Here is a 6,667-nt window from a genome sequence, read left to right on the forward strand (position 1 = left end):
CAACGGGTTTTTTTTTTCTTCTTCTGTGCGCGACTCAGCAAATCTATATTTTGCACCGTAGAAGAAAATCTCTCGCCGTCATGATTTGCAATATTCGTTATTCTTGATTCCTTATTCCAATAAGCGTGCTGCATCTGAACATTCCGTTTTATATAAGGTTAATTATATTTAAATGGGAAAAAATGAACGCTTTAGAGGCGATACTATTGTGGACGATGCAGCGAAAAATCTTAATTTCACCGACACCAATAAAATAAAATAAAACAAGGCAACATATTAAATTATTTCTGCAGGAGCCACTCTCCACAGCAAAACACTCACAACTTGAAACGCAACGGCTTTGGATAAGATAAGCACACACAAATACAGAACTAACACCGTGAAGGCTGGAAAAAATATGGATATGTTTATGGGCGCAGAGAAGCAGACACTTGGTGTGATAGCAAATGTTTACATTCATATTCTTGTAACACTGTACAAGACTGTTGAAACATGTAGAAACATCTGTTAGCATTTCAAGTAATTTGTGTCCGAAGCAGAAAATAACCTTAGAAACCCCCACCCCCACTTTTAAAAAGGCTCTGGCGTTCATGCAACGTGAAAGTGAAATGAATGTAACTAGACTGTCCCTCTGGCGCTGCCGTAGATGAGGATTTTTTGCTACATGGAATGTATCAGAATTCTGTGAGACCAAAGAGTCTTCAGGGGGTATTTCAGGTCAAACACATGCAAAGTGTGGTTGTTGGATGAGAAGTGGACAGAATTAGATAGCGGTCGAGGATCTCAACAGCTGATCAGAATTAGTAAGTCATTTTTTGTTATCGGTTTGGAGATGTATGTAGCTGTATTTGATGATTAGGTATTGCCAGAAATAATATGCATTTTGTTTTGTAAGGTTGTTTATAATGTTAATTGGTTGGTGTATTATGAAAGTGTCGAATCGTAAGTAATAATGCTGTGTTTGTGTCACTTTACAAATGCAACACTGTGTTTCTGTGTCATTAGTGAATGGACATGTGGAGAAAAAACATCGAAGAAACAATGATATTTATTAGTTTGCCCCTGTCAATATTAGAGATTTATTTATTTATAGTTGCTTATATGAACGCTAAATTATTTTGAAAATCTTGTAATAATATTGAAGACAACCCTTAAACCCTAAAGAAACTCGTAGGAGCGCTCTTTACGATTTTGGTTCAGGAAATTAATTCATTTGTGCATATTCTGGTAAATTTTAGCATTGGTGCATGGCAGGGATATGTCTACTGTCAAAAATTCACGACGTTCATATTTTTAAACCCTACAAACTATACTCTTTGCCTTGAATATACTCTTAAATGAATACTGATAGCCTGGGTACAGATCTAGGTGGGTTTTCCAGGTATGTATTTTAGTATGTCATTCAAACAGTGGAGGAGAACTACACTCAGGTTAACTTTTTTTTTCCTTCTAAAATGACTAGTAAATGACATAGGTTTTTAGAATCATAAGCATTTGGCAATTATTTATTAAGAGGTGACCTTAAGACCCTGGTTCTAACCAGAGTTGAGAAGAAAAGGTATAAATGTAGGCAATATAAAAGGTAATGTCATGTCTACACATACATTGCTCAGAGTTATTGTATTTTTGTATCCCTAATAATAATAACAATAATATACGTTTATAAAAAAATAAGTAGAATGCTGTTCTTATTTTTCTTGCTGCTACAATATACAGTACAGAGATACTTTTAGGGACATTTTTCAGAGTTGGTTGATCTATTACAGTTAGGAACAGGGCACAAGATGAGAGCAGAACAACGGTTCTGCTCTCATCTCACAAATGATCTTGGTATTTAATTTACTGCATATAATTACCATTGCGGTAGGCATTTTACAAACATTTAAAAATGATGTTTTAGTGGTGTCTAAAACCGGCGTGGAAGAAATTTACAAATGTTTGTCTAAGAAAATGATATCGCAAAAGTCTACCAGAAGCTATAATAGTAGTACAGTATTTCATGTTAGATTTCGAAATGTCAGATCTCTCGTTAAGTATGTGGAAAACTACAAAGCGGTATGTAATTAAATATGTTAACACAACATTATTCAGCAGGTTTCATTCAACTTTATGAAGCAAAATTAGGTCATTCTAGGGTCATGCTGTGATGTAGGCTTTAGATTGATAGTCCTCTATCTGTTTCCTGTTAATATTCTGCTATATTTACATTTGGTCAGGCATTTCAGTCTAATAGTGTATCTCTGAAAAGAAAATAAGAAAGAAAATTAGGCTATAATAATGTAAAGAAGCATATGAGTTTGATCCTTGTTTAGCAGGTTTAAGACTTTTCTTGGGTTGAATGGTCACATCGCAGTTTGGATTTGCAGTGGAATAAAGGTATAAGAGAGACTATCAGTCTCCATGCTCACCCCTTCTTCGACCAACCTGTGGGACTCCTCAGTGTCTGTCAATTGTAAAAAATGGTAGACATCTGTCCAAAAGGAACTGTCTTCACAGTCATGAGTTAATTGTCTTCAGACGAGAGCTTTAAAGGTAACATCCGTACTGAAAATTCACAGAGCAACCCAGATTCTGGTACAGTTGTCTCCATCTACGAGAACACCTGTAGCGATGAGATGCTGTGGCGGAGAGTCCCGCCCCTATTTATTATTATTTGTATTTGTTTGCGGCGCGGATAAAAGCGCTGCAGCTTTTGTTATTGTTTTTATATTTATAATTTAAAACCCCGTGAGGATGCATGACTGATCAGCTACTGATTATTTAACTAGCTGAAAGTCATGCATCCTTACCAAACGCGTGCAGACTGTGGCCGAGGGGTAATAAGATAATTAACAGCTAGTTAACCCCTCGGCCAGAGTATAAGAACCGGCAGCTGTCCGTGCTGCGGGGTTGGTTGTTGGAGTGTATAGAGGAGAGTACGGGGAGTGGAGGGAGAGAGAGTGTGAGGAGAAATAACGGCATTTAAAAAAACGACTGCTAAACAGTATTTGTTTATTCGTTTGGCCCTTGTGCCTTTTTGTTTTGTGTTTTGTTGTTTGTTTAAATCTTTCATTTTGTTTTGTTTATTAATAAATCCACGCTGAGTGCCGTTGCATTCAGCTTCACCTGCCCATCCACTGTTTTGATTCAGTTACTTCGTGGTCCGTGACGTCGCCACGCCTCACCACTGCGAGCCATCCTGCCGCAGATGCACTCGTGGAAATCAGAATACACAATTGAAAAAACCAATCGATGTTCCTCAAGACACTCTCGCAATGACAAGTCAGTTTTGAAAAGATTGAATAAACCATTTCATTTTAAGAAACTGAATGCTTAAAACATAACCATTATCTCCACAGCCTGTGAATCATTCACTCTCAGGAGTTCTATGAATGGGTATAAAAACATATTTACATTATAAATAGTTCGCTCATTCAGACCAATAAGCAAAATCTCATGAAAATCCAGTTTTTCTTACTTCAACAAATAGGGAACGAAAGCTTTTTAGATGCATCTTTCTCTACAGTTAGCACACATAAAAGTGATTTTTTTGCATATGATTATGAATTGTCTATGGGTATACATAAATATTACGTTGGAAACTTAAAATTGTTTTTGATTTGAAGTAACATGTATGAGTCACAATGGACAAGAGCATATTTCCAAGGGCAAGCACGTGACCCATTATAGTAGTGAGCAATGGAACTGACAGGATTGTCTCACTGTGTACATTGTGTACTGCAGCTGAGGGGGTGACCTTGCATACATTTGCATCATTATCTATATTTTCTGGCTAATGTGCAACGTCCCCTAAAGATCAGAGGCCAAAATATTAGAATAGCTTTCGTTCATCTCAAAGCCTACCCTGTATTCTCCATTAGCATGGTATAATAATGATCAATTGGGCAAACTCAAATATCAGAGATGTAAGTTTGAAGTGTGGAGAATGACGGCAAAACCAGAATGATGAGCACACAAAGTCAGCTGTTAAAGACATCCAATGTGATCCTCATGATTCTGCTAGGCCTATTAGAATTTTATATGTGTATTTATTTTTGGTGCACATACTAAGTGTGTTTTTACTGGTAACCATTACCGTAGTTGGGTGGGTGAGTAATGTTGATTCTAACTATATATTGTCAAGAATACTTTTATAATGCCAGCTTTAGTCCTACTGCTAGGTATAATAAGTAATATGATTTTTTTAGATCTGTGATTGACTATAAAAGGTGCAGGCACAGTTGTAGTGTTAATTCCAGGTTTGGGAAACTAAAAGGAAGTTGACAGATTTGGAATGCTTAATAATTGTGTGTTTTGTGATTCCAAAAAGTACAGATGAGGAGTAATGTCTTGAAATAAAAATGATGATGCTTTTAATTTATGATAAGTGCCACCACTGGAGAGGATATGATGTAAACGCATGCAAAAAAAAAAAAAACCTGCTTGGGGTCAAGCAATATGTTGTGGACAGCATTAAAAAAAAAAAAGAGACAAGGGTGTAGCTTTGTTTCATCTGTCAACACTGACTAGCTGAACATGTTTAGGAAAGAAAACACTCAAAACAGACCAGCGGACTGGTATTACGCAAATATTACATGGAATTATACCTGCACCCCTTTCTCAATTTGTGTTCAAACTTGTTCGAGAGAAACAATTCATGGTGTGTTTTTCATTCTTGAAACTCGGTAGTTTAAAGTCCTGTGGATGCAGAATGTTTTCTGTGTTTATTGCCAGCTGGGTATGTACTGTAGGGCACCACCACTTTTTGAAAAAGCGCCTATTGTAATGATTAGGCTACATTGAGTGGCATAGCTAAATCAAAAACATTACCAGAAGGAAACCATAATTCACTACCTGAATTTTTTTGCTAAGGAAATTGAATCAGATCTCTACTTGCGGCATTTGAAAGTGGCCTAGTCTTATTGATATGTCTTCCTTTTATGTCTACAAATGCAGCATGCAAGCTTTTGGCACAGTGGAATTGTCCCTAGTGAACCTGTACTGTGACTGCACTGCACTGTAAGTGCACCCGAGACAAACTGGGCTTGAATATAACACTCTGGCATTGGACATTATGTCCCACAGGGGATGAAATGTCTATTTATCTCCCATAAGGAATGAAATCCCTGGTGACGTAGATATAGTAGAGGCAGACATATGTATGTCACACTTCACATTTTTCTGGAAAATCACTTCTACATACTGGTACGCTATGAAACTTGGTGTTAACATTATTTAGCATAAGTGATTGAGAAATTACATTCTGGGGATATATGGGGGTATTTGTTAGTACATTTATTTAGTCCACTAAACTGTTAATTGCCACCTCTTATTCTGTAGTATTTGGGAGCATACTGTTGATATACGTTGTCCTGCTGATAGCTCTGATTTGGTTTAACTGCCCTTTAATATTGGCCCGTGTATATGCTGTCCAATTATTATTTTTTCTTTTTGAAATAATTTATACAACAGATACCACCACACTTAATTTCCAAATTTCTCTTTCAACTCATCGGTGTGTCGACCCAAAAAGCAATGTGACGAAGGTCTGCACTCATAAGAAGAACAAATTAATTCCAAAAAGTCATTTTCATTATTTATTCATTTCACAGCTTCATTTTTTGAAGAACAAAACAGATTAAAATCCCAGTTCATAAGGAAAGTCACAAACATGCTTCAGCCAAAAAGCCTTCATCGGTGTATATACACAGCTTCAGTACCTCGATTTAAATACACTGAGTTTAACAGGGAATTACAATTAAGTAAAGTGTTAGTTCATGGGCACACAACACAAATTACCAATTGATTTACCACACCTGGTATATCACGGATAAACAATCTATATAATTGGCTAATTGGAAGTCCTCTCTTTAGGGAGAGGATGATAACTGTCATAAGAACATAAGAAAATAAGAAAGTTTACAAACGAGAGGAGGCCATTCAGCCTATCGTTTGGTTGTTAGTAGCTTATTGATCCCAGAATCTCATCAAGCAGCTTCTCGAAGGATCCCAACAACATTACTGGGGAGTTGGTTCCAGACCCTCACAATTGTCAGCTGATAACAAAGTATTTTTATCTGTTTGTTTTCTATATACAGTGGTACTCAAAAGATTTACATTCTTATATAAAGAAACATCCAAAAAATGTATCTGATTTTAAACTTTTTTCTACAGTGAAAGTTATTGACTCAACTCTTGTATTGATGTAGTTAACAAAATCATTTGAATTAACTTCAGTATCGGACCAAATCATAATGATCTCATCAGTGTACCAAGCCCAATATTTTACAGAACCTTTATAGGGATTGTTGTTATAAATGTAATCATCCTCAAATTTTCCCATAAATAAATGTGCATAATTTGGAGCTAATGGAGTCCCCATTGCTGTCCATGTATCTGTAAAAAGGAAATAATTTCTCTAATACCAATTTAGTCAACTGTGAAATATATTCAATGGGAGGTTGACATACGTGGGGTTTAACTAAATAGGAAGACAAAGCTTCCATTCCCTCAAAATTGGGAATATTGAAACATACAAGGTCACAAGCCAGTCACTTTCACATACATTCTGAATACCTTGTAACTTTCTCAAAAAATCGTTAGTATCTTTTAAATATGAAGGTAAAAATTGAACTAAGGGAAAAATATGATAATCCACATATCTAGAGATTTTCTCAGTTCATGAACC

This window comes from Acipenser ruthenus, chromosome 4 (genome assembly GCF_902713425.1).
Source record: "Acipenser ruthenus chromosome 4, fAciRut3.2 maternal haplotype, whole genome shotgun sequence".
Lineage (NCBI taxonomy): Eukaryota > Metazoa > Chordata > Actinopteri > Acipenseriformes > Acipenseridae > Acipenser > Acipenser ruthenus.